Source organism: Trachypithecus francoisi, unplaced genomic scaffold (genome assembly GCF_009764315.1).
Source record: "Trachypithecus francoisi isolate TF-2019V2 unplaced genomic scaffold, Tfra_2.0 Lachesis_group15, whole genome shotgun sequence".
Taxonomy (NCBI): domain Eukaryota; kingdom Metazoa; phylum Chordata; class Mammalia; order Primates; family Cercopithecidae; genus Trachypithecus; species Trachypithecus francoisi.
The window spans coordinates 110,580,973-110,602,958 of record NW_022681460.1 but is presented as its reverse complement, the minus strand read 5'-3'; the positions used below and the strand labels follow the sequence as shown (position 1 = coordinate 110,602,958).

At 48.4% G+C, this 21,986-nt stretch overlaps 1 protein-coding gene across 3 annotated transcripts in view; it reads left to right on the top strand.

Moving 5' to 3' along the window:
• Nucleotides 1–301: 301 nt before the first annotated feature.
• Nucleotides 302–21,986, top strand: part of HMOX2 (heme oxygenase 2) — a 35,513-nt gene continuing 13,828 nt past the window's right edge. Inside the window, exon 1 of one of the 3 annotated variants that reach the window (XM_033235880.1) lies at nucleotides 302–452. The gene's annotated coding sequence lies outside the window, so the exon portion shown is untranslated. Of the gene's footprint in view, nucleotides 625–20,051; nucleotides 20,180–21,986 lie in introns of those variants that run through there. The other 2 variants (XM_033235883.1, XM_033235882.1) reach the window with 2 other exon arrangements.

The following is a 21,986-nucleotide window of genomic DNA, read 5'->3' as shown; positions in this document are numbered from 1 at the left end:
GTTGAGACTCAGTTTCGCAGATTGCATTGGCAAGTGACCAAGTGGGTGGTGCCACGATTGACAACCCTATTTCTTACATCACTGAGTGGATGTAAAAGGATTAAACCACACTGCGGAAGAAAAGTGCTCAGCCCTGAGGCACCCTCACACACCTCGGCTCTTGTGAACAGTAGCGTCCCTGCCGAAGCACCCCTACTTACCCCGCTGAGCAGAGCCTGAGCCTGCAGCGTCTAAAGACCTGGAGAAAACCACATGCTCCGCTTCCCGCCCCCCGCAAGGGCGTGTCAGCTACAAGGGGCGTGTCCTCCCTAGGCCCCGCCCCGCGTTGCGTGCAGACGTTGCACCGGCCTTCGCGCCAGTCCGCTGGGCTGCGGGGACTGCGGCGCCTGAGGGAGTCGCTGACGGGCAAGCTGAGTGGAGGCTGGCGTACGGGCCACAGCGACCTGCGGCAGGTGAGCTGTCTGCGCCCCCCCAGGGCCTTCCTTCCGCCTGGCTCCTCGCACCGCTCCGCGTCCTTCGCGGGCACTGCCTCGGTCCAGGCCTTCGGACCTGGGCTCGGCTAGGCCACAGCCGTCTGCGTCCCCGGCGCGGGTCTGAGGGGAGACCCGGCAGGCCGGAAACTGGGTGAGGCCGGGCAGAAGGACGAAGACGGGCATGGAGGGGCTGTCAGGGGAGGGCGAAACCCCGGACGCGGCTCTCTAGAATCGTCTCCCCGGGGACGCGGGGAGGCCTGAGCGGCTTTCTTTGGCGTCCCCCTTGGGCCCACCCCCTCCCAGCGTCACGGCCGTGCTGGGCGAGGTGACCCCCCGGGTCGTAGCTGGGGACGCCGGCGGTGCTGACAGGGGATGCTGGCAGAGATTGGAGCCCGGCTTAGCGGCTTCCCGGGCTGTTGGCACTGGCCGGGTCTCTGCCCTTCCTCCAGTGCCCTTATCTGTATAGGAAGTGCCGCTTGAGTGGGTGTCGTGACTTCACAAGTGAACCCTGGTACAGCTTGGAGTAGAGTCGGACTGGGAGGGATCAGTTGTAGGGGCAGCCGGTTAGTCCGGACACGGGTTTACCTGTCACCTTCTGAGCGCAGTGCTCTGGGTGCATTAATTGCCCTGCAAAAGCTGCCAGGACCTCCTTGCCGTCTTTGCACGTGGCCTGCCTGTGTCATGCCATTTAAATCGCGTCTGGGCCGGGGCGGTGCCTCACGCCTGTAATTCCAACACTTTGGGAGGCCGGGGCGGGTGGATCACCTGAGGTCAGGAGTCCGAGACCAGCCTGGCCAACATGATGAAACCCCGTCTCTACTAAAAATACAAAAATCGGTCGGGCGTGGTGACGTGAGCCTGTAGCTCCAGCTACTCAGGAGGCTGAGGCAGGAGAATCGCTTGAACCTGGGAGGCGGAGGTTGCAGTGAGCTACCATTGCAGTGAACCCGGGAGGCGGAGGTTGCAGTGAGCTACCAATCACGCCATTGCACTCCAACCTGGGCAACACAGCAAGACTCCATTTTAAAAAAATCGCTTCTGATGAGCCGGTTGTCGTGGCCTGTGGCTGTCCATCCTTACATACTGTTTTGTTGATGGTGCTATAAACCAGACAAGGTGGAGTGTGATTGAAAAAAACGCTGGCCAGTGCAGTGGCTCACTCCTGTAATTCCAGCACTTTGGGGAGGCCAAGGCAAGCAGATCACTTGAGGTCAGGAGTTCGAGACCAGACTGGTCAACATGGTGAAACTCCGTCCCTACTAAAAATACAAAAATTAGCCTGAGGTGTTGGGGCATGCCTGTAATCCCAGCTACTCAGGGCGCTTAGGCAGGAATCCTTTGAACCTAGGAGGCAGAGCCTGGGTGACAGAGCGAGACTCCATCTCAAAAAAAGAAAAAAGAAAAAAAGCACTGCATGGTACTTTCCACTGGAGGAAGCCTTCTCCTCTCAGCCCCTTGCAAAGCCTTGCGAGTTGATCATTTTTCCACGTGAAAACGAGGTCAGTGTTAAAACTCAGCTTAGGCTGGGCAGGGTGGCTCACGCCTGTAATCCCAGCACTTTGGGAGGCCGATGTAGGCGGATCACCTGAGGTCAGGACTTAGAGACCAGCCTGGTCAACGTGGTGAAACCCTGTCTCTACTAAAAATACAAAAAATTAAATGGGCAGGGTGGCGCGTGGCTGTAATCCCAGCTACTGGGGAGGTTGATTTTGGAGGATCACTTGAGCCCAGGAAGTGGAGGTTGCAGTGAGCTGAGATCGCATCACTGCACTCCAGCTTGGCTGACAGAGTCAGACCCTGTCTCAAAAAAGAAAAAATAAATATCACAAGACAAAATTTGTGCTTACCAGGAGTTCACAGTTAAATAAGACATATAAAAGTTTAGTTGGTAAAATTAGAAAAAGTTATCAGATACAACATTTAGGTTTAAACACTGGTGAGGGTGTGGGAATTTGTGGAGCCTTGGAAACACACACACTCATTGAATGACCTCATCTAAATGGGGATGTGAAGAGGGAAATCCTGTGATTCCTCCATTGTCTGACTTGATTTCCTTTTTTCCTTTGCTGTGGCAACATGTTGAAATGCTGTGAGTCACCAAAAGGGGGAACATGAGCAACTCTAGAAACGCCAGTGCCAATGAGTTAACAGACAATAAAGCATTGACTGCCTTTAGCTCACCCCTCATCAAATCTGTTGAAAACTTGTAAAATTGGACAGCTAGAGCTACCTTGATTTTTTTTTTGTTTCCTTTTAACAGCTGACTCTCTTCACAGGACATTTGGGCTCTACATCAGAATTGCACCCAAAACTGGAATATCACTCCTCCAGGAGGGCGATATACTTTGAAAATTAGAATTGTGGGCCCAGCGTATTGGCTCACGCCTGTAATCCCAGCACTTTGGGAGGCCGAGGTGGATGGATCGCCTGCGGTCAGGAGATAGAGACCAGCCTGGCCAACATGGAGAAACCCTGTTTCTACTTAAAAAAAAAAAAAAAAAAATTAGCTGGGGATGGTGGCACATGCCTATATTCTGAGCTACTTGAGAGGCTGAGGCAGGAGAATCACTTGAACCTGTGAGGCGGAGGTTGTGGTGAGCTGAGATTCCGCCACTGCACTCCAGCCTGGGCAACAATAGCAAAACTTGGTCTCAAAAAAAAAAAAAAAGAAAATTAGAATTGTGTATTTCAGTGTAAAATTTGAAATTCAGCTTCTAACTCCTTGGAGAGAAAAGAGATTAAAAACTTGACCTAGACTGGGTGCGGTGGCTCACGCCTGTAATCCCAGCACTTTGAGAGACCGAGGCAGGTGGATCATCTGAAGTCAGGAGTTCGAGACCAGCCTGGCTAACATGTTGAAACCCCGTCTCTACTAAAAATACAAAAATTAGCCTTGCAATTTCGAGACCAGCCTGGCTAACATGGTGAAATCGTGTCTCTACTAAAAACACAAAAATTAACCTTGCAAAAAGTAGCCTGTAATCCCAGCTACTCGGGAGACTGAGGAAGGAAAATTGCTTGCAGCCAGGAGGCGGAGGTTGCAGTGAGCTGAGATCGTGCCATTGCACTCCAGCCTGGGCGACAAGAGCGAAACTTGGTCTCAAAGAAAAAAAAAATTATATTAGACTGAACAATAAGTGCGATGCTGGCACATGCCTATAATCTCAGCTACTTGGGAGGCTGAGGCAGGAAGTTAATACTTGGTGAGCCTAAGTTTTTGGTGTCTTTGGATGCTGCTTGTTGATCTAAGGGGTTTCCAAACCTTTCTTTTTTGGTAAAATTGGGATTATGACTGGGAACCTGTTTTTGGAGTTTCTCAGGTTATTCTTTGGGGTCCTTGTCTAAGGCACAGGCTGGAAAGAGGAGGGAGTGGACTAGCAGGGAAGATAGAGAGGTAAGTGAATAGAATACCTGAGGAAAGGGATGCCAGAAGAGGTGATTGTTGTGTGGTGAACTGTGCTGTCAGTGTGTATATCAGAGGCCAACGAAGTGGATATTCTCTTCGCTTGGCTTAGGGAAACAATTAATTTTTGTTTCACAAGTAGATTCGTTTCCTTCCCAGGAGTATCATAGGCCTAATTACTGTCATAGTTCTCAGTAACTTTAAAAAGGCTGTGGGGAAGAATGGCATAACAGACTGGTGTCTTGTACCCAGCCTGCCTTTTTCTTATTCTTCTTTTTTTTTTTTTTTTGAGACGGAGTCTTGCTCTGTTGCCCAGGCTGGAGTGCAGTGGCACGATCTCGGCTCACTGCAAGCTCTGCCTGCCGGGTTCACGCCATTCTCCTGCCCCAGCCTCCCGAGTAGCTGGGACTACAGGCGCCCGCCACCACGCCCGGCTAATTTTTGTATTTTTAGTAGAGACGGGGTTTCACCATGTTAGCCAGGATAGTCTCGATTTCCTGACCTCGTGATCTTCCCGCCTCGGCCTCCCAAAGTGCTGGGATGATAGGCATGAGCCACCGCGCCCGGCCTTTTTTTTTTTTTTTTTGAGACAGTCTTGCTCTGTCATCCAGGCTGGAGTGTGGTGGCACAATCTCAGCTCACTGCAACCTCAGCCTGCTGGGTTCAAGCTATTCTCCAGCCTCAGCCTCCTGAGTTGCTGGGATTACAGCTGTATGCCACCATGCCTGGCTAATTTTTGTATTTTTAGTAGAGATGAGGTTTCACTGTGTTGGCCAGTCTGGTCTCGTACTCCTGACCTCAGGTGATCCACCCACCTCGACCTCCCAAAGTGCTGGGATTATGGGCATGAGCCACTGCGCCCAGCTTTTTTATTTCTTATTTTATTTATTTATTTATTTATTTATTTTTGAGACGGAGTCTCGCTCTGTCGCCCAGGCTGGAGTGCAGTGGCCAGATCTCAGGTCACTGCAAGCTCCGCCTCCCGGGTTTACGCCATTCTCCTGCCTCAGCCTCCCGAGTAGCTGGGACTACAGGTGCCCGCCACCTCGCCCGGCTAGTTTTTTGTATTTTTTAGTAGAGACGGGGTTTCACCGTGTTAGCCAGGATGGTCTCGATCTCCTGACCTCGTGATCCACCCGTCTCGGCCTCCCAAAGTGCTGGGATTAACGCTTGAGCCACCATGCCCGGCCTATTTTTTATTTTTTTGAGACAGAGTCTGGCTCTCTCACCCAGGCTGGAGTGCAGTAATTTGATCTCAGCTCACTGCAGTCTCTGCCTCCGGGGTTCAGGCAATTCTCCTGCCTCAGCCTTCCAAGTAACTGGGACTACAGGGATGCACCAACATGCCTCACTAATTTTTGTATTTTTGGTGGAGATGGGGTTTCTCCATGTTGGCCAGGCTAGTCTCCAGCCCGTGACCTCAAGCAAACCACCCTCCTCGGCCTCCCAAAGTGCTGGTATTAACAGGCGTGAGCCACAGCACCCAGCCTTTTTTTTTTTTTTCTTAGCCGGAGTCTTGCTCTGTCGCCCAGGCTAGAGTGCAGTGGCGCCATCTTGGCTCAGTGCAACCTCTGCCTTCTGGGTTCAAGTGATTCTCCTTCCTCAGCCTCCCGAGTAGGTGGGATTACAAGTGTGTGCCAGCACGACAGTTAATTTTTGTATTTTTAGTAGAGATGGGGTTTCGCCATGTTGGCCAGGCTGGTCTCAAACTCCTGACTTCAAGTGGTCCACCCACCTGGGCCTTCTAAAGTGCTGGGATTACAGGTGTGAGCGACCGTGCCCGGCTAAGGGCCTACTATTTTTTTTTTTTTTTTGAGACAGAGTTTCACTCTTGTCACCCAGGCTGGAGTGCAGTGGCGTGATCTTGGCTCACTGCAACTTCCACCTCCCAGGTTTAAGCGATTCTCCTGCCTTAGCCTCTGGGGAAGCTGGGATTATAGGCACCTGCCACCACGCCTGGCTAATTTTTTGTATTTTTAGTAGAGACAGGGTTTCACCATGTTGGCCAGGCTGGTCTGAAACTCCTGATGTCAGGTGATCCACCTACCTCTGCCTCCCAAAGTATTGGGATTACAGGCATGAGCCACCGTGCCCCGCCAGGCCTACTATTTTTTGTTTTGCTTATGTTGACATGTCTGAGATAGAGGGCCTATTATTAAAGCACTGTGCTAAGGCTGCGAGAAGGTACTAGTGTGATTGAAACAATCTGGTATTATAATGCCATCCTGATTTTAGTTAATCTAGTTGACTGACTGGCCTCATAAGTAGCTGTGATGATCATAATTTTTATGCCAAACACATGTCATTGTCTGAGCATACAGGTGTACTGAAAGAATTAGGTGGAACAGGATATTTGAAATCAGAATTGTTCTGGAAAGTCGGGAACATAAAGCTCTGTCTTAACACAGTTGTCTGTATTGCACAATTAATATTTATAAAATGGTACACCTTATGTTATCTTTTTATTTTTCCACCTAACTCTCTAGATTGAAGGTACTTAACGCACAGAAGATCTTATCCTTCTTTGTAGTCACAATACTGAAGAAGGTGATAAATATTTGTTGATAATGTAATGTCACCTGTCCAAGTGTAGCCATCATCTTCAGTAGTTACTTGATCTGCTGTTGTGTCTGGCAAGACCACTATGTGCTGCTGCAGGGGAGCTGTTGTCACCTTGAACTATCTCTGTGGCAGTCTGGAGGAGGGCAGGAGGGAGAAGGGAAGGAATAAATGAGCAAAGCTGAGTGTGAATAGTAGTGTTTGAAGGCTGATGAAAAAGCAAACTTAGTGAAGTGTGGCCTGGGTGGTCCTCCAACGTCTACCTAGAAGACATTAAATCTTTTTTTTTTTTTTTTTTTTTTTTTGAGACGGAGTCTCGCTCTGCCGCCCAGCCTGGAGTGCAGTGACCGGATCTCAGCTCACTGCAAGTTCCGCCTCCCGGGTTTACGCCATTCTCCTGCCTCAGCCTCCCGAGTAGCTGGGACTACAGGCGCCCGCCACCTCGCCCGGCTAGTTTTTTGTATTTTTAGTAGAGACGGGGTTTCACCGTGTTCGCCAGGATGGTCTCGATCTCCTGACCTCGTGATCCGCCCGCCTCGGCCTCCCAAAGTGCTGGGATTACAGGCTTGAGCCACCGCGCCCGGCAAAGACATTAAATCTTTACTCCCTTCTTTTTATGTAGGAAGGGCACAGGGAAAGTCAGGCCTTCGGTCTGCTTGGTAATAGCAGGTATCCCACTAATTAGAATATAACTTTAAAAACTCCATTCCTCTAGCAAAATGTTCAAATGTCTGTGCTCAGTGTCACATTTGTCCTGCTTTGTAAGACTTTTTGTGTTTATAAAAAGGCAAGTGGACCCAGAAGGGGAAAAACGTGCTGTGCTGAGAAACTAGCTGCTGTAGGTTATGCTTCTCTGTCTTCGCTTGTGGCTCTTCTAGTTATTTGAGACAGGCAAAAAACCCAAAGTGTTTTTCCTACTCTATTCCCACAGTCACTCAACACAACACTTCTGACACCAGATATACGGGAGTTGTTTCCCCATACACCAAGCAGTTCTCTAGTAGACACATCAGCGGGGTGTCCTCTAAGTCAGTTAAATTCTGACACACTCTATCTGGAGATAGTGTCAGATCCCACGGGTTGAGGGCTCAGTCCCACAAAACTGTCCCAATTTGAGGCATTAGTCACAAGTAGTAAATTGTCACTTGTTCTTCTGACCTACCAGCTATAAATTGAGAGTTCTGACAGTCCCTCCTCAGGTTTGATTAATCTGCTAGAGTGACTCACAGAACTCAGGAAAACACTTCACTTATATTTACCCATTTACTCTAAAGGATATTAAGAAGGATACAGATGGCTGGGCGTGCTGGTTAATGCCTGTAATCCCAGCACTTTGGGAGGCCAAGGAGGGCAGATTATCTGAGGTCAGGACTTTGAGACCAGCCTGACCAACATGGTGGAACCCCATCTCTACTAAAAATACAAAAAAATTAGCTAGGCGTGGTCGTGCATGCCTGTAATCCCAGCCACTAGGGAGGCTGAGGCAGAAAAATTACTTGGACCCTGAGGACGGAGGTTGCAGTGAATTGAGATCACACCACTGCACTCCATCCAGCCTGGGCAACAGAGTGGAAAAAAAGAAAAAAGGATACAGATAAATAGCTAGATGGAAGACATGTATAGGGTGAGGCATGTAGGAAGGGGCATGGAGCTTCTACGCCCTCTCTGGAACTTTCATGTAGTCAGCTATCCTGAAGCTAATGCAAACCCTGGGGGGGGGGGGTTTGTTGTTTGTGTTTGTTTGTTTATGGAGGCTTCATTACAAAGGCATAATTGAATACATTATTGGCCATTGGTGATCAATTCAACCTTTAGACCTTCTCCCCTCCCCTGAGATTAAGTGGGTAGAGCTGAAAGTTCCCACCCTCTAATCACATAGTTGGTTCCCCAGGCAATCAGCCCCTATCCCGAGGCTATCTAGGAGCCTGCCAAGAGTTACTTACTTACAACAAAAGATGCTTCTGTTACCAGCTGGGTGCAGTGGCTCATACCTGTAATCCCAGCACTTTGGGAGGCAGATCATGAGGTCAGGAGTTCGAGACCAGTCTGGCCAAAATAGTGAAACCCTGTCTCTACTAAAAATACACAAAAAATTAGCTGGATGTGGTGGTGTGCACCTGTAATCCCAGCTACTCAGGAGGCTGAGGCAGGAGAATCGCGTAAACCTGGGCGGTAGAGGTTGCAGTGAGCCTATATCGTGCCACTGCACTACAGCCTGGGTGACAGAATGAGACTCTGTCTCAAACAAAACAAAACAAGATGCTCCTATTACCCAGGAAATTCCAAGGGATTTAGGAAATTACAAAAGTTTTAGAAGCTCTGTGTCAGGAACTGGGGTTAAAGACCAATATCAGAACGAAAGATTCTCCTAGTGCCCCCATCTAAAAAAGTTTCAGGAGCTTTGTGCTAGGAACCTAGGGTGCAGATGAAATATAGCTGTACATCTTTTTGTGTGTTTGTTTTTTGAGATGGAGTCTTGCTGCGACACCCAGGCTGGAGTGCAGTGGCGCTATCTCAGCTCACTGCAACCTCCGCTTCCTGGGCTCAAGCGATTCTCCTGCCTCAGCCTCCCGAGTAGCTGGGACTACAGATGTGCGCCACTATACCTGGATAATTTTTGCATTTTTAGTAGAGACGAGGTTTCACCATATTAACCAGGCTGGTCTCGAACTCCTGACCTCAAGTGGTCCGCCCGCCTCAGCCTCCCAAAGTGCTGGGATTACAGGTGTGAGCCACGGTGCCGGGCCTCATATGCCCCAATTTTTTTTTTTTTTTTTTTTTTTTTTTTTTTGAGACTGAGTCTCGCTCTGTTGCCCAGGATGGAGTGCAGTGGCCGGATCTCAGCTCACTGCAAGCTCCGCCTCCCGGGTTTATGCCATTCTCCTGCCTCAGCCTCCTGAGTAGCTGGGACTATAGGCACCCGCCACCACACCCGGCTAGTTTTTTGTATTTTTTAATAGAGACGGGATTTCACCGTGTTAGCCAGGATGGTCTCGATCTCCTGACCTCGTGATCTGTCCGTCTCAGCCTCCCAAAGTGCTGGGATTACAGGCTTGAGCCACTGCACCCGGCCTATATGCCCACATTTTAAAGGAGGCAACACATTCAAGTCCAAATATCTAAAGGTAGAAGGATCAAGAAACAGTAATATGAGGCCATTTGACAGGTATATATAGTCACCCCTCAGTATCTGTGGAAATTGGTTCCAGGACCCCTCAAGGGTACCAAGATCCAGGATGCTCAAGTTTCTTTTTTTTTTTTTTTTGAGATGGAGTCTTGCACTGTCGCCCAGGCTGGAGTGCAGTGGTGCGATTTTGGCTCACTGCAACCTCCACCTCCCGGATTCAAATGATTCTCCTGCCTCAGCTTCCGGAGTAGCTGGGATTATAGGTGTGCACCACCACGCCTGTCTAATTTTTGTAATTTTAGTAGAGATGAGGTTTCACCATGGTGGCCAGGCTGGTCTCGAACTCCTGACTTCAGGTGATCTGCCTGCCTCGGCCTCCCAAAGTGCTGGAATTACAGGCATGAGCCACCATTCCCAGCTCAAGTTTCTTATATAAAATGGTGTATAGAATTTGCATATAACTTATACATATCTTTTGTATTGTTTACATCATCTGTATTTATAATACCTAATACAGTGCTATGTAAATAGTTGTTATACTGTATTGTTTAGGTAATCATGACAAGAAAAAAAGTCTGTACATGTGTAGTACAGATGCAGCCATCTTGTTCCCCCCCCCACCCCGAAGATTGATTGGTTGATTGAGTCGGCATCTCGCTCTGTCACCCAGGCTGGAGTGCAATGGTGCAGTCTTGGTTCACTGCATCCTCTGCCTCCTGGGTTCAAGCGATTCTCTTGCCCTAGCCTCCCAAGTATCTGGGATTATAGGTGCCTGCCACAACCCCCGACTAATTTTTATATTTTTAGCAGATTACGGGGTTTCATCATGTTGACTAGGCTGGTCTTGAACTCCTGACCTTAAGTGATTCACCCACTTCCACCTCTCAAAGTGCTATGATTACAGGCGTGAGCCACCATGCCAGGCCTTTTTGTGAATAATTTTAATCTGAGGTTGGTTGAATCCACAAATGCAGAGCCCATGGATATGTAGGGCTGACTGTACTGTATTGAGCCTCTAAGGTGTGCAGAGTATTGGCCCACAGGGGATGTGCATATACAACAGCAAACCAAGCACAGTCTTTGTTTACTAGGAGCTGGTAGTAACTTTGGGAAGACACAAAGATTTTACTAAATCACTTTGTAAGGTTTATGAGAGTTTTGAGAGGCCGGGGAAGTTAGAGTGGAGAAATTGAGAAAACGGGAGAACTTGCACTGAACTCGCTAAGATAGAGTAGGAAGAGAAGAGAAGGAAGGAGGCCAAAGAAAGAAGAAACCTTTCTTAGAGCACTCAGGGTCTTACTGAAAACTTTACCCATAAAAAGAGAATGTCACTGATAGACTCCTTTTAGAACAGGGATTGATTTTTTTTGTTTTTGTTTTTATTTTTGTTTTTGAGAGAAGTCTCGCTCTTGTCCCCCAGGCTTGAGTGCAATGACTCAATCTCGGCTCACTGCAACCTCTGCCGCCTGGGTTCAAACGATTCTCCTGCCTCTGCCTCCCAAATAGCTGGGATTAAGGTGCCTGCCACCACCATGCCCAGCTAATTTCTGTACTTTTGTTAGCGACGGGGTTTCGCCATGTTGGCCAGGCTGGGCTCGAACTCCTGACCTCAGGTGATCCACCCACCTTGGACTCCCAAAGTGCTGGGATTACAGGCGTGAGCCACCATGCCTGGCCACAGGCAATGTTTTAAAACCATACTATTGTCCTGGAGAGAGAATCTGAAGCCTTGCTCTGATTGTGAAAGGGATTTGCAACCAAAAACAGGATAAGGGCCGAGCGCAGTGGCTCATGCCTATAATCCCAGCACTTTGGGAGGCCGAGGCGGGCAGATCACGAGATCAGGAGATCGAGACCATCCTGGCTAACAGTGTGAAACCCCGTCTCTACTAAAAATACAAAAAACTAGCCGGGTGTGGTGGCGGGCGCCTGTAGTCCCAGCTACTCGCGAGGCTGAGGCAGGAGAATGGTGTGAACCTGGGAGGCGAAGCTTGCAGTGAGCCGAGATCTGGCCACTGCACTCCAGCCTGGACGACAGAGCAAGACTCCGTCTCAAAAAAAAAAAAAAAAAAAAAGGATAAGGATTGTCCTGACAGATAACCTTTCTTCCCATCTTCAGAAGTACACATCTCTCAATTTGTGTCTTTGAACACACATTGTGTTCGAAAAAAGTATTTGAGTAGATTGAAGACAGAAACCCTAGGACATTCCTTTATAAACAAACAGCCTTTTACCAAACACCAACTGTCAAGGGACTTGCCTGAGTACTTGTCCAAAGGACAGCGTGTCCCCATGTGTTAGCAGCGGTCTAATCTGGTTCCTAGGAGAGGACTGCTGAGGCCGCAGCAACTTAACTGGCTGGTGTGGATGAGGCAGAAGTGTTTAGAGCTCAAGGTCTGCCTTTAGTCAAGGACAGCTGATTAGAGTATGTGCCTGTCCCTAATACAGGGTTAGAGCTCAGTACCAATGCTGGGGATGAGGTGAATTGAAGACACAGAAACTACATGGTTTTTTGGAAGGTCATGAAGTTTTCAAGGAGCTAGTGGGCAACTGGAAATGATGTGTGGAAGAGTAGATGGAGCTCTGGCCCAGTAGCCAGAAAGCTCTGGGCAGGTCAGGTCTGGGAACAATGGCTAATCCAGGCCCAGCTTCCCACTGCTGATTTGGGCATACAGGCCTATAATAAGAGACCGTGCCCAGAGCCACTGGTCACTTAGCACAGATAGTGGGAAATGGTAGCCAGCAAATGTTTAATTCAGTATCTTTTGTCTCCTAGACCATAGCTGAGCAAAGTAAGCCAAGCTCGAGGTCCTGAGGCGACTGAGGAGCGGAGCTCAGTCCCTTTTGACCCTCCTTTCTCTTTCTCTCCTCATTTTTAAGTATGGAAGCTCACTTATTTCCTTTATGTATTGGCCATGTGTATAGGGTTTTGTTTGAGAAAAGGCTTGAGGCTGGGCATCATGGCCCACAACTGTAATCCCAGTACTTTGGGAGGCCAAAGAGAGATCGCTTGAGCCCAGGAGTTGGAGAGCAATCTGGGCAACATAGTGAGACCCTGTCTCTACAAAAAAAATTTTAATTAGTTAGACGTGGTAGTGAATGCCTGTAGTCCCAGCTGCTCCAGAGGCTAAGTTGGAAGTATCACCTGAGCCCAGGAGTTGAGGCTGCAATGAGCTATGATTGAGCCACTGCACTTCAGCCTGAGCAACACAGCAAGACCTTGTCTCAAAAAAAAAAAAAAGGCTGGGCGCGGTAGCTCAAGCCTGTAATCCCAGCACTTTGGGAGGCCGAGACGGGCGGATCACGAGGTCAGGAGATCGAGACCATCCTGGCTAACATGGTGAAACCCCGTCTCTACTAAAAAATACAAAAAACTAGCCGGGCGAGGTGGCAGGTAGTCCCAGCTACTCGGGGGGCTGAGGCAGGAGAATGGCATAAACCTGGGAGGCGGAGCTTGCAGTGAGCTGAGATCCGGCCACTGCACTCCAGCCTGGGCGACAGAGCGAGACTCCATCTCAAAAAAAAAAAAAAAAAAGTTTGGGCACAGTGGCTCATGTCTGTAATCCCAGCACTTTGGGAGGCCAAGGTGGGTGGATCACCTGAGATCAGGAGTTTGAGACCAGCCTGACCTCTAAAAATACAAAATTAGCCAGATGTTGCCGGGTACGGTGGTTCATACCTGTAATCCCAGCACTTTGGGAGGCCGAGGCGGATGGATCACCTGAGGTTGGGAGTTCGAGACCAGCCTGACCAACATGGAGAAACCTTGTGTCTACTAAAAATACAAAATTAGCTGGATGTGGTGGTGCATGCCTGTAGTCCCAGCTACTTAGTAGGCTGAGGCAGGAGAATCGCTTGAACCCAGGAGGCGGAGGTTGCAGCAAGCCAAGATTGCGCCATTGCACTCTATTGTTTTGCTGCAACAACAGCGAAACTCCATCTCAAAAAAAAAAAAAAAGGCTTGAGTATACCTCTCACGGGCTTGGAGAACGCCTGAGCTGTTGGACAGCTGCCTTTTCCATTTTCTCTGCTTTTTTCTGAAGCTGTTCATTCATTGTTGCCTAATCATGTCCTCAGTCAGTAGTTGACGTTCTGGGCTATTTGAATTTCCTCTGAATAATGATTAATGGAGATAATGATGTTTGACCAGTTCTGGGAACTCTTGGGAATTAAAGGAATTAAACTCTTGGACATTAAACTTCACTTTAATATGTATAGTTGTGAGTGCTGCCCCATTGGAGAAGATTGTAACAGGAAGTTACTCAGTTTTTACAGCAAACTGCTGGGGTTTTTGATTTTTTCTTTTTTCTTTTTTTTTCAGTAAATTATGATAACTGTAGCATTTTCCTTTGCAATAATGATAACCTAAGTCCTTGGTGTTTCCTCCAAAATGTGGGTAGATACAGGATGTGGGCTTGTTACAAAGTTGTATAATTGTTGCCTTTTTGTGGCTGACGCCTTCCCTAGAGAACAATATGAAGAGACCTTGCTGCTGCTATGAAACCCAGACTCTAAGGACAACTTGGGGGACACTGGATATTTTTCACAGATGTAGACATCAAGGAGTCAGTGGTTTGTGTATGCATTGAGTGGAGAAGGCTTGCAAGCATTTGCCACCATGACAGTTAAAAGTGTGCCTGTACATTTCTTTTTTTGAGACAGGATCTCACTCTGTCGCCCAGGCTGGAGTGCAGTGGTGCGTTTTTGGCTCAGTACAACCTCCACCTCCTGGGCTCAAGCAGTCCTCCTGCCTCAGACTCCTGAGTAGCTGGGACGACAGGCATGTGCCACCACGCCCAGCTAATTTTTGTAGTTTTTTTTGTAGAGTCAGGGTTTTTGCCATGTTGCCCAGGCTGGTATACATTTCTTTATATAAAGAGGGTGCAAGAGGCCGGGCGCAGTGACTCAAACCTGTAATCCCCGCACTTTGGGAGGCCGAGACGGGTGGATCACGAGGTCAGGAGATCGAGACCATCCGGGCTAACACGGTGAAACCCCGTCTCTACTAAAAACTACAAAAAACTAGCCGGGCGAGGTGGCGGCGCCTGTAGTCCCAGCTACTCGGGAGGCTGAGGCAGGAGAATGGCGTGAACCCAGGAGGCGGAGCTTGCAGTGAGCTGAGATCCGGCCACAGCACTCCAGCCTGGGTGACAGCGCGAGACTCCGTCTCAAAAAAAAAAAAAAAAAAAAAAAACCCCGTCTCTACTAAAAAATACAAAAAACTAGCCGGGCGAGGTGGCGGGTGCCTGTAGTCCCAGCTACTCGGGAGGCTGAGTCAGGAGAATGGCATGAACCCGGGAGGCGGAGCTTGCAGTGAGCTGAGATCCGGCCACTGCACTCCAGCCTGGGCGACAGAGCAAGACTCCGTCTCAAAAAAAAAAAAAAAGGGGTGGGGGGCGGCAAGTAACACACTGTTATGCTACCAATCAGGCTTTCAGAGACCATAAAACAAAATCTAAAAGGTACGCTCTCAGTAGTCATATCTGTGGAATGTAAGGAAGCCAGTTTAAGACCAATGTAATGCAGCATTTTCCCTTCATATATGAAACAGTGAGTTACTCAAGCACTAAGCGTCAAATGCTTGATCCCCCAACAGGGCCATTCTCATCTTTCACCAAGTATTTAGTCATTAGGCAGCCATCATCCTCCCTCCCTTTCTCCCTCCCTTCGTCCCTTACTTTCTTCCTTCCTTCCTTCTGCAGTGGCATATCATGGGCTCAAGTGATCCACCTCAGCCTCGCGAGTAGCTTGTACCACAAGCCCTCACCACCATATCCACCTAATTTTATTTTACTTTTAAAAAATTTTTTAGGCCGGGCGCAGTGGCTCAAGCCTGTAATCCCAGCACTTTGGGAGGCCAAGACGGGCGGATCACGAGGTCAGGAGATCCAGACCATCCTGGCTAACACGGTGAAACCCCGTCTCTACTAAAAAATACAAAAAAAGTAGCCGGGCGAGGTGGCAGGCGCCTCTAGTCCCAGCTACTTGGAGGCTGAGGCAGGAGAATGGCGGGAACCGGGGAGGCGGAGCTTGCAGTGAGCTGAGATCCGGCCACTGCACTCCAGCCTGGGCAACAGAGCGAGACTCCGTCTCAAAAAAAAAAAAAAAATTTGAAACAGAGTCCTGCTCTGTCACATAGGCTGGAGTACAGTGGCACGATCTTGGCTCACTGTAGCCTCCAACCCCAGGGTCAAGTGATCCTCCTACCTCAGCCTCCCAGATAGCTGGGACTACAGGCGTGTGCCACCATGCTCAGCTAAGTTTTGTATTGTTTGTAGAGATGGGGTTTTGCCACGTTGCCCAGGCTCGTCTGGAACTCCTGTACTCAAGCTATCCACCTGCCTTGGCCTCCCAAAGTGCTGGGATTACAGGTGTGAGCCACTGCGTCCAGCCTCATCCAGCTAGTTTTATAATTTTTGGGGGGAGGTAGCAACAGGGATCTCTATATGTTGCCCAGGCTGGTCTCGAACTCCTGGCCTTAGTGATCCTCCTGTTTCAGCCTCCCAAAGTGTTGGGATTATAGGTGTGAGCTACCACACCTGCCCCATTATTCTTTTTTTTTTTTTTTAGACGGAGTCTCACACTGTCGCCCAGGCTGGAGTGCAGTGGCGCAATCTCTGCTCACTGTAGGCTCCATCTCCCAGGTTCACGCCATTCTCCTGCCTCAGCCTCCTGAATAGCTGGGATTACAGGTGCCCGCCACTATGCCTGGCTAATTTTTTGTGTTTTTAGTAGAGATGGGTTTCACCGTGTTAGCCAGGATGGTCTTGATCTCCTGACCTCGTGATCCACCCACCTTGGCCTCCCAAAGTGCTGGGATTACAGGCGTGAGCCACCACGCCTGGCCCCTTATTCTTATACCTGAGATTCACCTTTAATTGCCCTCTGTCATCAACACTTTGAGAATGCCTCAATTTTTAGAATACCTTGTATTCTGGAAATGATTCATTCAGTCAGCAAACCCTGATTGATGTGTAGTTGGGCAATAGGAGGCCAAGATAAATGAACTGTAATCTGGAAAACAAACATATAAACAGATACATACCGTAACAAGATACAAGTGCTAGGATCATAAAAGGCTTACTTAGGTAGCTCTGGATGTAATATCAGGCCTACAATATTATCACTTAATGTTGTTTTTTGGATCTTATTTTTAGAAGCAGCACAATCTTTTTCTTGGAGAAAATAATAGCAAGGAATAGGGGAGCTGTTCTGACTGAAGCAGGGTATAGGAGGCCCACAGCCTTTCCTGCTTTGCTTCCTGTTCAAAGCCATCCTCCCTGCAGTTCACTGAGAAATGACTCATTGGAGCTCCAAGGAAGTCCTACAGCTAGCTAGTTGCAGAGTTCTCCTGATTCTTAGCTTTCTTAGCAGTCAGATACCAGACTGATAAACGATAATGAAATTTCTCCCAGTTTTGTGTTCCATCCCACAAAGAAGTCAATAAACACATTTCTGTCAGGGGCTTCAGCCTGCCTGGCTTTGTTACTGAGTTTGTTTTAAATGTTTAACTTCCAGAGATCCAAATACATACAAATAAGGTCTATTCCCAGGAAGGTACTGTAACCCTTTTCATTGTCATTTGTGGGCAGTGCCAAGCGGCCTTTAATAGCCTCTTCTGTTTTTTTGGTGGAAATTTAGTTACCTCAGAAATCTATGTAAGGATTATTTGATAAAGGTGACTAACAATCTCGTCTCTGTAAATTGATGAAGGGATGAGAGCGGTATTAGACTCATGTCCTCTTTTATTTTTTTTTTGAGACGGAGTCTTGCTCTGTCGCCCAGGCTGGAGTGCAGTGGCCGGATCTCAGCTCACTGCAAGCTCCGCCTCCCGGGTTCACACTATTCTCCTGCCTCAGCCTCTGGAGTAGCTGGGACTACAGGCGCCCGCCACCTCGCCCGGCTAGTTTTTTTGTTTTTTTTAGTAGAGACGGGGTTTCACCGTGTTAGCCAGGATGGTCTCGATCTCCTGACCTCGTGATCCACCCGTCTCGGCCTCCCAAAGTGCTGGGATTACAGGCTTGAGCTACTGCGCCCGGCCTCATGTCCTCTTTTGAATGCACACTGCTTTTGTGGTCCAGCAGGGTTTCTCAACGTTAGTGCTGTTGACAATTTGGGCTGGATCGTTTGTGGCGGTGGGGTATGTGTGTGTGTACGAACATGCAAGCATGTGTGTGCTATCTGTGCATTATAGGACATTGAGCAGTGTCCCTGACATCTACCCACTGTTGTCAGTAGCACACTCCCGTCTTTCAGTTGTGACAACTAAACATGTCTGCAAACATTGCCACATCTCCAAACATGTTCCTTGGGGGACAAGTTGGCCCCCAGTGGAGAAACCCTGGATTGGAGATTGGTTGTCATGAGATGAAAATGCAAATCAGATTTGTCACAGGACAAAGTAAATTTTCAGTTACCTAATTAAACCTTTACTTTTTATAAGTCACTCTAAAGAAACAAAAGTGTGTCCTGTCTTCCATCCCTGATTCTCGGTTACTGGAGGACCCTTCACCTAAGTCTTGTTCGGGATCTCCTCGAAGGAGTTAAACTAAAACAATACGATATCTTCCCATAGGTCTTTTGCAGAATTTATTTTGCTAGGCCGGGTACTGTGGCCCACTCCTGTAATCCTAGCACTTTGGGAGGCCAAGGCAATTGGATCGGTTGAGTTCAGGAGTTCAAGACTCGCTTGGGCAACATGGTGAAACCCCAGCTCTACAAAAAATACCGAAAAATTACCTGGGCATGGTGTTGCATGCCTGTAGTCCCAGGTACTCGGGGGACTGAGGTGGGAGGATCACTTGAGCTCAGGAGGTCAAGGCTGCAGTGGGCCGAGACTGACACTGCACTCCAGCCTAGGTGACAAAGTGAGACTCTATCTCAAAAAGTATATATATATATATATATATATATATTTGCTTGAAATTCCAAGATTTTTCTTCCTTTTCTTTCTTTCCTTCTTTTTTTTTTTATAATTTTTTTATTTTTTTGAGATAGAATCTCGCTCTGTTGCTCAGGCTAAAGTGCAGTGGCATGATCTCGGCTCACTGCAGCCTCTGCCTCCCGGGTTCTGAGTAGCTAGGACTACAGGCACGCACCACCACATCCATCTAATTTTTGTATTTTTAGTAGACATAGGGTTTCGCCATATTGGCCAGGCTGGTCTTGAACTCCTGACCTTGTGATCCACCTGCCTTGGCCTCCCAAAGTACTGAGATTACAAGTGTGAGCCACTGTGCCTAACCCCATATACTTTCTTTTTTTTTTTTGAGACAGAGTCTTGCTCTGCCGCCCAGGCTGGAGTGCAGTGGCCGGATCTCAGCTCACTGCAAGCTCCGCCTCCCGGGTTTACGCCATTCTCCTGCCCCAGCCTCCCGAGTAGCTGGGACTACAGGCGCCCGCCTCGTCACCTGGCTAGTTTTTTGTGTTTTTTAGTAGAGACGGGGTTTCACCGTGTTGGCCAGGATGGTCTGCATCTCCTGACCTCGTGATCCGCCCGTCTCGGCCTCCCAAAGTGCTGGGATTACAGGCTTGAGCCACCGCGCCCGGCCACCCCATATACTTTCAAGCAAGAAATGGAAATATCGCTGTCTCCATGAAAAGCACTACAGGCAGCATCAAATCTATACTAGGGGCCAGATGCAGTACCTCACAACTGTAATCCCAACACAGGGAGGGTGAGAGGATTCCTTGAGGCTAGGAGTTCCAGACCAGCCTGGGCAATATATTGAGACCCTATCTCTACAAAATACTTTTTAAAATTAGCATAGTGGTGCGCACATGTAGTCCTAGCTACTTAGAAGGATGAATTGGGAGGATCGCCTGAGCCTAGGAGGTAGAGACTGCAGTGAGCTAATATCACACCACCACAGTCTCCTAAGTAGATGGGACACTCCAGACAGAGCAAAACCCTGTCTCTAAAAACAAATAAATAAATAAATGGCTTACACTGAGGGTCACAGACTTTGAGTTGAGGTTCATCATGAAGATCTCCTTTTTTTTTTTTTTTTTTTTTTGAGACAGAGTCTCGCTCTGTCGCCCAGGCTGGAGTGCAGTGGCTGGATCTCAGCTCACTGCAAGCTCTGCCTCCCGGGTTTATGCCATTCTCCTGCCTCAGCCTGCCGAGTAGCTGGGACTACAGGCGCCCGCCACCTCGCCCGGCTAGTTTTTTGTATTTTTTAGTAGAGGGGGGGTTTCACCGTGTTAGCCAGGATGGTCTCGATCTCCTGACCTCGTGATCCGCCCGTCTCGGCCTCCCACAGTGCTGGGATTACAGGCTTGAGCCACCACCCCCGGCCAGGACTGCTTAGATTTTAAACACTCAATACATGCTTGACACGATTTAGTCTATTTCTCTGTAGTTACTATAGCAATGGATGCTATAGAGATGTGCAGACCCTATTGTGACCTCCCTTTGGTACAGGGATGCTCTGGAGCCCCTGGCTTCATTGTCCACTAAGGTCTGGCAGGTCTGATTGTCTCTCTTCAGGCACTGAATATTGGGGTATGCCATCCTCCCCTGCTGGAACCAGCCTTGGCCTGCCCTGTTAGTCATCAAAAATAGATCTCACCAGGGAACAATCTTCTCAGGTTGTTGTGTAATCTGAGTGAGCCAAGGTGAGTGTTTTGGGGACAAGCAGCGTCAACTTCTGAATCTTCAGCTGGGCCTGAGCACTTATTTCTCAGAAATAATAGAACCTTGCTCACTTTTCTTTTCTTTTTTTATTTAGACAGAGTCTCACTCTGTTGACCAGGCTGGAGTACAGTAGATCGATCTCAGCTCATTGTAGCCTCCACCTCCTGGGTTCAAGCGATTCTCCTGCCTCAGCCTCCTGTGTAGCTGGTATTACAGGTGTGCACCACCACGTCTGGCTAGTAATTGTATTTTTAGTAGAGATGGGGTTTCACCATGTTGGCCAGGCTGCTCTCGAACTCCTGACCTCAAGTGATCTGCCCACTTCGGCCTCCCAAAGAGCTGGGATTATAGGTGTGAGTCACCATGCCCGGCCTCTTGCTCACTTTTCATACTAAAACAACAAATTACAGGCTGTAGTTTAACCTCTCTACTGCGTGCATCAATGCAGTGTGGTACGAGTGCCTCTAGCCCATAACTTCAGTTTCCATGTTACTAGCAGTCTGTGGTGACACCATACTAATCTCACATGCAGGAACCAATGAGGGTTAGCTAGGGACACAGGAGGAGTCACCTTGCATTCAGAATGACTCAAGTTTAGTCTCAACTTGATCATTAGCTCTCTGAGTGACCTTGCCCATGTTAATTCTCTTGATCTTAGTTTCTTCAGAGCCAGTGAGACACTGCTTGAAAGTGACTTAGCCTGGTATACCCAGCTCTGTCAGACTTATAGTCTAGTGCTCTCTTGGATGAACTTGAGGGTCGTCTGCCAAGGCAGGAATGGCTTCTTTAAAAAAAAAATTATTTTATTTTTATTTTTTTGTAGGGGAGGGCTCACTATATTTCCTAGGCTGGTCTCAAACTCCTGGACTCAAGTGATCCTTCAGCCTCGGCCTCCCAAAGTGCAGAGATTATAGGTGTGAGCTACCAGAACCAGCCTCCAGGAATGGCTTCTAATGCTTCAGGCTGCTTGTGGAGAGGAAAGCATCTGGGAGCTGATGGCACTCTCAGGTTTCCCAAAATGACAGTTCTGCATGTGCACCTTAATCACCTAATTTTTTTCCCTCCACCCCCAAATGCTATTCACAGTTCCTGTTTATGATAGAAGCTGAAGCTTACAGGTGACAATTTTTGTGCCTGTGTGAAAGGAAACATGACTGACTCCACTTATCCACAGGACACCTGCTTTCAAGGTTGTTCAGTGTTGGAATAATATTTGCTTGGTAGTAACCTAGGGATGACCCAAGGTTTCATCAGTTAAAGCCAGCCCTGTGGGATGCCTGAAGCCTAGGCTCTGTCCCTATAAAAATCCCACCAGAACCATTTTAGAATTCACTCGGGGCTTTACCACCTCCCCCCACCCCGGTGCTGCCTATGAAACTAAAGAATCCTCAGCTTCTCAGCCCTGGGACACATTCTTCTCATATAAAGTGAGGTGGCAGTCAGGGAATAGGGGCGAGTCTTGTGCTTATTTCAGTTATAATAGGAAGACTCTATCAGGACTCATCGTTGTCCCAGCAATAGTCAATCCCAGGCCCCTTCTTTGAACTCATTTCAGTGTTTCAGGTTCCGTCCTTGGTGTCTGCCTTCACTGCTTGCTCAGTTGTATTTGAACATGGCTAGAGATGAGCACACTTCTCTTCTCCAGTAAAAAAGCCTGCAAGAAAAGTCTTGAACCTCTTGAACTGCTATCAGTTGGTTTTTTTTATTCAATATATTTTTTGAGATGGAGGGGGTCTCACTTTGTTGCCCAGGATGGTGTTGAACTCCTGGCCACAAGCGATCCTTATA